General features: G+C 40.7%; 1 pseudogene; it reads left to right on the plus strand.

Annotated features, from left to right (window-relative positions):
• Positions 1-7,527, plus strand: part of LOC108943251 (serine/threonine-protein kinase 54-like) — a 107,896-nt pseudogene extending 100,369 nt beyond the window's left edge.
• The last annotated feature ends 2,941 nt before the right edge of the window (positions 7,528-10,468 follow it).

Raw genomic sequence — 10,468 nt, forward strand, 5'->3', positions numbered from 1 at the left:
TTCGTGTGATCCTTTCCCGGTGACAGATGAAACCTGGTAAGGGTCTTCCCATGTTAGACCTAGTTTTTTTACGTTGAGCTCCCAGGTGTTTTGAGTTACTTTCCTTAAAACCAAGTCTCTTACTTTGAAATAATGGAGATTTGCTCTTCAATTGTAATATATTTTCATTCTCTATTTTTGGTCTGCCATCCTTATATGCGTCAAGTCCCTGCGTTCATCGAGCAACTCCAATTTCACCAATAATTCTTCGTTGTTTGCTTCTTCATCCGCCTGAAAATATCTCAGGGTAGGTTCTCCTACTTCCACTAGGATCAAGGCTTCTGCTCCGTACACGAGAGAGAAAGGTGTCTCCCTCGTGCTTGATCTGGCCGTTGTTAGGTACGCCCATAACACTCTTGGTAGCTCTTCGGGTCATTTGCCTTTGGCTGCTTCCAATCTCATTTTGATATTTTGAATAATCACTTTATTTGTCGATCCTGCTTGGCCGTTTGCGCTCGGGTGGTATAGTAATGATGTGATTCTTTTGATATTTAGGTCTTCGAGGAATTTTATCACCTTTGCTCCTATAATTTGTGGTTCGTTGTCACATGATATCTCTTTTGGTATCCCCGAACCTGAAATTATGTTTTCCCACAGGAAATCTACCACTTCGCGCTCGCCAATTTTCTAGTAAGGACCTGTTTCAACCTACTTAGAAAAGTAGTCAGCTAAAATCAAAAGAAATGTTACCTTGCATGGAGCCAGCAGCAGTGGACCGACTATGTCCATCTCCCATTTCATGAATGGACAGGGCGACAAAACCAAGTGCAATAACTCCGCCGGTTGATGTACCAACGGTGCGTGGCGTTGGCACTTATCGCATTTCAGAACATAAGCCTTAGCATCTTGTTCCATCCGGGGCCAGTAGTATCCCGCCCTAATTAGCTTTAATACCAAAGACTCAGCAGTCAAGTGATTTCTGCAGATCCCTTTATGAATTTCTCTCATGACGTAATTAGCTTCGAAGGATCCTAAACATCGGGCCAACGGGCCTTGAAAAAATGTTTTATACAATTGACCTCCCTAAAGCAGTATCGGGCTACTTTAGTGCACAGCGCCCGGGATGCCTTGGGATCTTTGGGTAGCTTTCCGTGCTCGAGATAGTCAATGATCTCATTCCTCCAGTCCGAGACCAAATTGGTTGCGTTTACTTCAAGGTAGCCGTCCGCGTCCAATACCGAATGCATAAGATGCATGACCGTACCGGAGTTCAATCCCTTCATTTCTGTGGACGATCATAGATTGCCTTGTGCGTCTGCTTCCGTTTTTTCTACCCTCGGGATGTGGATAATTGACCATTCCCAAAATCGTGCGACCAGAGCCTAGACTTTCACTACATATTGTTGCATGCATTCCTCTTTGGCTTCGAAGATTCCGTTGACCTGATTTACTACCAGTTGGGAATCATATTTGATTTCTATGACCTCAGATTCCAATCCCCCGGCCAGCTCGAGTCCTGCAATCAAAGCCTCATACTCGGCTTCATTATTAGTCAGTGGAAGTGTTCTTATGGCCTACCTTAGGGCTTCTCCCAAAGGCGTGATTAGTACTACACCGAGCCTGGACCCTTTCACATTGGAAGCTCCATCCGTGAACAAGGTCCAAACTCCCAATGTCGATTCTGACACCATCACTGCTTCTTTGGTAGCCAAAGGCAGTAGTCCTGGACTAAAATCGGCCACCAAGTCAACCAAAACTTGTGACTTAATCGTAGTTATAGGTTTATACTCTATGCCAAATTCACTCATTTTGACCGCCCACTTGGCCAATCAACCTGAAAGTTCAGGTTTGTGAAGGATATTTCGCATGGAAAATATTGTCACCACGGCTATCAGATGAAATTGGAAATAAGGCCTAAGCATTTGAGCGGAGACTACGAGAGCTAAGGCCAATTTCTCGAGATGTGGGTAGCGAGTTTCTGCTCCCGTTAAAATTTTACTAACATAATAGATAGGAGATTGCATACCTTCATCCTCACGGATTAAAACGGCACTTACCGCTACCTCTAAGACCGCTAAGTAAATCAGCAATTTTTCACCTTCCTTCAGTTTTGATAATAATGGAGGGCTCGATAAATACCTTTTAAAATCCTTCAGAGCCTTTTGGCATTCCGGAGTCCATTCAAAGTTATTTTACTTTTTGAGAAGTGAAAAGAAGTGATGACGTTTTTCCAAAGATCAGGAAATGAATCCGCTTAAAGCGGCCAGTCTTCTTGTCAACCTTTGAACCTCTTTCACATTTGATAGCTGGTCAGAGATGTCCTCGATGGCTTTAATTTTAGCGAGATTGACTTCGATCTCCCTTTGTGACACTAGGAACCCCAAGAACTTACCGGAGCTGACTCCGAATGTGCAATTTTGCGGGGTTAAGCTTCATGTTGTGCTTCCTTCGGATGTCAGTGGTTTCTTTCAGGTGTTTAATATGTTCACCTGCGTTCAAAGCATTAACTAGAATATCATCTATGGAAACTTCCATAGTTTTCCCTATTTTTTTCTCAAACATTTTGTTTACAAGCCTCCGATAAGTGGCTTCGGCGTTCTTAAGCCCGAAAGGCATCACACTATAGCAATATGTTTCAAAGTTCGTTATGAATGAACTTCTTTTTCCTGATCCTTCGGTTTCATCTTGATTTGATTGTACCCGGAGTAAGCATCGAGAAAACTCATCAATTCGTTCCCGGCCGTTGCATCAATCATTTGATCAATGTTTGGCAATGGGAACGAGTTTTTTGGGTACGCCTTATTTAGATCCTTATAGTCTATGCACATGTAAAAAAATTTATTCTTCTTTGGAACTACTACTGCATTAGCTAGCTAGTCAGGATACTTTACCTCACTGGTTGAACTGATATTAAGCAAACGAGTTACCTCTTCCTTGACGAATTTGTTTCTGACCTCGATAATAGGGCATTTTTCCTACCTCACCTGAGGGATCTTAGGATCCAGGCTTAGTTTGTGCAAGGCCACTTCTGGCAGAATACTTGTCATATCCGCTGCGACCACGCAAAATATTCAACGTTAAATTTAAGAAATTTAGTAAATCCTTACCTGAGCTCGGGGTTTAGTCCTATCCCCGAGTGGAATTTCCTCTCCAAGAATTTCTCAAACAATGCGACTTGCTCGAGTTCTTCTGCTATGGATTTTGTTGGGTCCATCTCTTCTGGTACCTGGAAATATCTTGGTACCTGATAGGATTCCAACGACTCCTCCCCCCTGTTGACTTTCTTTGGCTCGGGAGCAGGTGCCGGTTCCTATAATTGCTATGCCACATGCTCCTTCCCCTTGCTATTGGAAACTGAGATCGCGTTCATCTCCCTTGCTGCCGGTTGATCTTCTCTTATCTGTTTAATTCCCTCCGGGGATAGGAATTTCAGAAGTTGATGATATGTTGACGGTACAGCCTTCATCTCGTGCATCCATGGTCTTCCTAGAATGATATTGTAACCCATATCGCCATCTACTACTACGAAAAGGGTCGTCTTCATTACCCCATTGGCATTCATGGGCAGCAAGATTTCCCCTAGGGTTACGCTTGCCAAATTGAACCCGGCGAGGAGCTTTGTGCCCGGATAATGCTTCCGGTCAGCTTGGCTTGTTCCAGCACTCTCAATTGGATAATGTTGGCTGAACTCCCTGGGTCTACCAAAATATGTTTAATCTTAAAATCTATAACATTAAGAGAGATTACCAAGGCATCCTGGTGTGATAGTAAGAGTCCATCTACATCCTCCTCCATGAAGGTGATATCATCCTCAGCAACTTCCTACAGTCTCTTGCTCTAGGTTACCAATACCTTCGTCTTTTTCGCTGCCGAGGAAGTTACATCATTAATCTCGTTCCCCCGGAAAATCATGTTGATCATCAGACGAGGGGAATCTTCTCCTTCTTTTGAGGGTTCTGCATTATCCCTGTTGCGACCATAGTTGTTCTTAGCTCAGTCACTAAAGAATTTTCTAAGTCGCCACCTCTTCGTGCAGATGCCTGCAGTCCCTAGTCCGATGGTCGTTGGTCCCATGGTACTCCCACCATAGATCAGGATCCCTCTGACTGGTGTTCGATGTCGTTGGCCTCGGGAACCATTCTTCCTTAATGTTTTACATTGTCGATACCAGTTCCACCATGCTGACATTGAAGTTGTATTCGGATAGCCTAGGGTAGGTGGAGTCTCGGGAGCCGATACCTCTTTATCCTGCAATGATCTGTTATTCCGGCCGCGATCAGCTCTCCTATCGGTAGTGAATCATTTTACCGACCGAGAACCTCTGTCGCATCCTTCAGTCCTTTCATAGGGCAAAACCTGACCTCTAGAATACCGTCGGTCTGCATTGAAATCATCCTTCAATCTTTCCTTATTCTTATCCCGGTCCTGGATCTTGGTTGATAACGGGAAACCGAGCTGGTCATCCTCAATTCTTATCTTCGACTCATATCGGTTGTGAACATTTGCCCATGTTGTTGCCTGAAACTCGAGCAGACTTTCTTTCAATTTCCGAGAAGCGTCGAAACTTCTCGGATTTAATCTTTTACTTAATGCCTCAGCTTCCCATTCATATGGCACGGCGGGTAGCAACATCCTATCCTTCTGGAATCTGGTCACGAACTCCCATAGCAATTCAGACTCTCTTTGTGCAATTCTGAATATGTCGGCCTTTTGGGTCTGTACCTTTCTGGCCCCAGCATGAGCCTTGATAAAAGAATCTGTGAGCATCTCGAAGGAATCTATTCAGTGCTCGGGCAAGAGTGAATACCACGTCAGGGCCCCTTTCGTGAAGGTCTCCCTGAATTTAATCAATAAGACTAACTCAATCTCATGCGGAGCTACATCATTTCCCTTCATCGCCATTGTGTAAGTGGTGATGTGCTCCTAAGAATCCGAAGTCCCATCATATTATGGCACGTTCGGCATCTTGAATTGCTTTGGGATCAACTTCGATGTCACGCTCGGTTTGAACAGCAACTGAGTGTATTTCTTTGAATCCGGCCCTTTCAATACCAGTGGTGTGCCCAGGATCTGATCCATTCGGGCATTTATTTCCCTTATAAACCTCATGAGTTCGGTTTTAAAGGGATTATTCTCATTGTTGTTCCCAGATCCTCTACCGTTCCCCTCAACCATATCGAAGTCGACCTCGCCTCTCGAGGTGTTATTATCAACCCTCTTTGTTGTTTGGTTTGCAGGAGCACTGAGATGGACTGGACCTCTTCCATTTGCGTTGTTGGAAGCACCCGACAATGCCGATATCAACTCCGTCATGACTAGATCTTGTCGCGAGAGATGACCCATAATAGCCTTTTGTTGCTCCCTTAGGATTCTCACTGTTTCCACGACATGCTCATCTTCGGCATCATCAGGAGTTGCCTCCCGAACATGTCATGGATATTGCCCCCCATGGACCGGCGTGGCCTCATGTCCCTTATTGCGGGTATCACTGATCAAGTATTCGTGCTGAGGCTGATTTTCTTGGGCCTCAATGTTGTGTGTGACATTGACATAGTTATCTGCCATTTTTATGATTTTGCTAAGAAACAAAGAATCAAACAGGTTAGTAATAGATGCAAGGATCAACTCAATTACGCGACAGTTTAAGCCCCACGGTCGGCACCAAACTGTTTTCATGTAAAACGATACAGTTGAATTTATACATGGTTTATAGACAAGCAAATCGATTTGATCCCAGAATGATAAATAATTTAAGTAAGAATGCAAGACTTAGTGTTGAAATCGAGATAAGATAGCAGATAGATTGATCCCGGGAACAGAGTTTTCGAAGGCAGTAATAACAATATTAATAAGAAATAAATAAAATGTTATTGAGCTTTTGAACAGTATATAGCATATGTTTGTCAGCAAATTCGTATCCTCTACAATGACTTTTGAAGTCACTATTTATAGTTGCATGTAGGGAACAAGATCCTAGGATCAAGCCCCTCTTAAATGATAATTATGGGGTGCATTGATGAATGTGTAACGGCAGGCTATGAATGACATGTTCTCTATAACGAACTACGTATTTAATACTACAGAATATTCTTCATTAAATGCTACCGTATGGCAGGTATTTATTTGTCTTTATGAGCAACACTTCCTTCGGGGACAACCGAGATTGCTGCCCCCAGACTTGATTTTCACTTTCCTCGCTCTTCATCTGTCTCCGGCTCCACATGTCGCTCTATTGTGCGAGCATTTAATATGAACATATTTTACCCTGTACAGACCTAAAATTGTCCGCTAGAGTTTCCCAACTACTAACATTGTCGTTCTTAAACTTTGTTTTCCGAAAACATTCAAGATAATAAACTCGTCCAATTATTTGGTCACAACCAAATAATGATATTCCTATAATGATTCTAAATTGGGTTAACTAATCCCTAAAATTAACATGAAGTACTGTTGTTTGACTGATCCAAACCTGTAAATCCTTCCTAAGAATTAACAAGAAATATGACATTAAACAATTGCGAGCTCAAAAAATTGAATTCATTTACACCATAGTCAAACGTATAGAATATGTATCAAGAATTCAGGACTCACTCAAAACCACCCGACAATGGGTTCATCAATACCCTAGATAAGAGATTTAGCTTCTCATGTTTATACTAAGAAACAAAATATCCATTCTCAAAACAATCTCCAAAATAAAAGAAAATAAGAAAAGTTGAGAAAACCTCTTCAAATCTTCATTAGGATGATTCTTCCAAGCTCCTCTTTGCTTCAAAAATAGTGTTCTTATCCCTTACAGGTAGAGATGGTGGTTGAGGAGATGAAAGAAAGCCTTTATACGCTCCATTAAATAAGCCATTGACAAAAGAAACCCTTAAAATTTTGCCACGGTAACTCTACTTTGCGTGGCGCACGTGTGGTACGTGAACTAATTCAGCAAAAAATTTCAGCTTGCGTGGTGCCCGTGTTAAAAGTCCATATTGAGTTGTTTTCTACTTAGCTTCTAGGACAATTTTGAAATCTTCAATTTATCCAATTTGCAGTCCAAATACTTATGTATTTCCTAAATTCATTGTTTCCACATCCTAACAAAATAGCTTAATTAGGGATAATCTTTGTGAGTTTTTCACATAAACCATAAGGACTATTAAAATAAAGTGAAACACTATCAAAATATACTCAGAATAGCCAAACATCACTTTGCATTTCTGCGATGATGTTATCATGTCACATCATATCATCACTGATCTACACTCTACCCTCTCCTTTGTTTACTTGTAGTGTCTGATAGCTTCAATGATAATCCTTTTACTTTTCCTTAAATATAATCTATGTATCCATATAAAATCCAATTCCTCTGGTATACTACTTAAAGAAATTGACTTGTACGACATTTAGGTACTTGATGGCAAGCCCTATAATAGAAAATGTGATATATAAAACTTTGGTATTTGCTTATGGTAGATTTATTGCTGTCATATTCCATATCCTCATCTTAGCTTTGCTGAAGTTTCTTATGCAGTAATCAGACATGTTCATTGGTTTTAGAATTTTGTCCTGTTTCACGTCACGACCCAAAATACCACCAAGTCCGGATGGCACCTATCTCAACCCGATAGATAAGCCAACCGCATAAGTTACAGCTATAATCATAAATCATTAACATCAATCATAAATACTGCAAACAAATTCAATACAACTATCCCAAGGACTGGTAGTACAAATCAAAAGACACTATGACTTGGATTTACAAGACTGATATGTAGAATAAATACAACATCTATTTGAAGTATAAACAGAAATGAAGTCCTAAACTAACATGAACAAGAGGTAACTTGAATCAGGAACAAGGGATCACACATGTATCACAAAGAATATATATTCAAATCAAGGCACAACACAAGAATAACAAGTTGGGTATGTGTTTATAACATACAGTGACTACGTCCGAGGCAAGTATAGTATCAATCTCAAGATTAGCTTATCATGCTCAAAATAAGGAACCAATAGCCTCAACATTTCTCTTTCATGGTTTATTGTACTCACGTAGGCAATCAATTGAGTAGCACAAGAATCAAGTAGAAAACACCACCAAACAACGCATAAAGAGTTTTAGAATTCTATCCCGAGCATAGATAACCATGTCATATGTATATACGCTTGTTATCTCATATATACATCACTCCTGAATGTAGCAAATAATATTGATAAGTAATAAAAATTTCTCAACCAAAGCTAGGCAAGAAACTTACCTCATCCGACTAATCCAAAGCTCCAAAATTGTATTTCTTTGAGAAATCACCTCCAATCGGCTTGAATCTACCTAACCATCAATCAAGGAAGTCACCAATATCATAGGATGTAATCCCAATCAATAAATTTTTTATCTTTAAAGAATTCTCACAAAGCCAACAAAGGTCAACACTAGGTGTGCGTGCCCAAAACCCGGAACCAATGCCAAATTCGATGACCTATAGCCTACCGAGTCCAAATATATGATTAGATTGAAAAATCAATTCCAAATGAGTACTCAAATCCTCAAAATGCACTCTCTTAAAGTGTAGGCAAAATCCTAAATTTCATCTCAAAATTCAATATTTGACTTTTAACAATTTATGTAAATTCTTGAAATAATACCAAATGTGAGCAGAAATTACTTTCCCCAAAGTCTTGTATGAAAATCTCCATGAGAAATCGCCCCTCTCCAAGTCTAGAGTTCCAAATATGAGAAATGAGCTCAAAATCTCGAAATACACAACTTAAAAAGTCTGCCTAGGGGTACCCTTCGCAATCGCAACAGGGTCCCCGCGATCACGAAGCACAAAATGTGACCTGCTATATAGCGCTTCTTCATGAATTCCAACCTTCAGTCGCAAACGCGATGACCCATATGCCAAATACTACGCGAACCCAACACCACCCCACGAACGCGACTAACAAAGACCCAAGTGCCAATCCCTCTGCGCGAACGCAACAACCTCCAAGCGAATGAGATGGCTTCCATGCCAGACCCCCGCGAACGCGATCCGTATGACACGAATGTGATGAAGAACTTTCCAGTAACCAAATTACTCATCGTGATCATGATGAACTTTCCGTGATCGCGAAGTTTATCAGAACATCAGACTATCAGCAATACAAAAATCATCCAAAATCATTTAAAACTGCCCTGAATCAAACCCAAGGTCTCTAGAACCCCGTCCAAATACATTAAGCAAACTTATCCAAAGGCTCAAAATACTACAATTAACATCAAAATCAATAATTGAAGATCAAACTTATTCTCTTAAGTTTCAAACCATCAAACTTTGCGGAACGCGTCCGAATTACACTTAGTCACTCCGTATCTGAACCAAACTTTGCATACAAGTTCAAATCAACAAAAAGAAACTATACAAGGTCTCAAAGCCATAATATGAGTCAAATAGCACCGAAGCCAGCTCCCGATAAAACCTATAAATCTTAAATTCATCAAATTGCATACTTTTGATAAATAGATCCAAACCCTTCTAGGAACATCAAATTAAAATGTAATGTCCAAGTCCACAAACACCATACGAACCTATTGGAATAATCAATGTACCAATCCGCGATCGTTTACTCAAGAGTCTAACCTTGGTCAACTCTTACTACTCAAAGCTTCCGAATTTAGAATTACTCTTCCAAATCAATCTCGAACTACCTGAAAATCAAAACCAACCATGTACGCAAGTCGTAATACCTCATATAAAGCCAGTCGAAGTCTCAAACCACCGAACGGGATACTAATGCTCGAAACGATCGGTCGGATCATTATATTCTCCCCATTTAAACATATGTTCGTCTTCGAACGTACCAAAATCCATTCCCAAGTCATCCAATCACTGTATAAACTCATCATTCATATACCCACGAGTGATCCCACATTACCACAATCCATACATGTCCATTAGTTGAATCCTGACTAAAGATTCTTTCTTCAACCTTAGTCCATAACCCTTAGAACTAAATTCCAACATCCGGAATTCTCTATAAGATCCGATCCATGTATATATATATTGTACCAGTCCCCACAAGCCGCATCAAGTCATAACATAATCCCATGATGTAACCACGCGGTGTACCATATAACTCACGTACTCATAGCCACAACTTCCAACCACAATGGCTGCTCATTACCAAATCTGGTACTGGTATTATACTTCATACAAGATAAAACCTCATTCCAACCCTTCGTAGCACTGCAATGAAATAGGAAACATGTAGAAATTCATAACCACTCATCAAGTCAATAAGTCGTAGAGCTCTCTCGCCCGACAAGAACCATTATCAAATTTTAAGTTGACTAATGACATTCTTAACCAAACATACCTTATCCAAACCCGATTGAACTAATTCCAAGTCCAATGACCTCATCTTACCCAGTACAAGCTGCTCAATAATAGGCCGCACCCAATGCCACCTAGTTACATATGATGCAATCTGTACACCCAACAAACAACAACTCGAA

The sequence above is a fragment of the Nicotiana tomentosiformis genome, chromosome 8 (genome assembly GCF_000390325.3).
Source record: "Nicotiana tomentosiformis chromosome 8, ASM39032v3, whole genome shotgun sequence".
Lineage (NCBI taxonomy): Eukaryota > Viridiplantae > Streptophyta > Magnoliopsida > Solanales > Solanaceae > Nicotiana > Nicotiana tomentosiformis.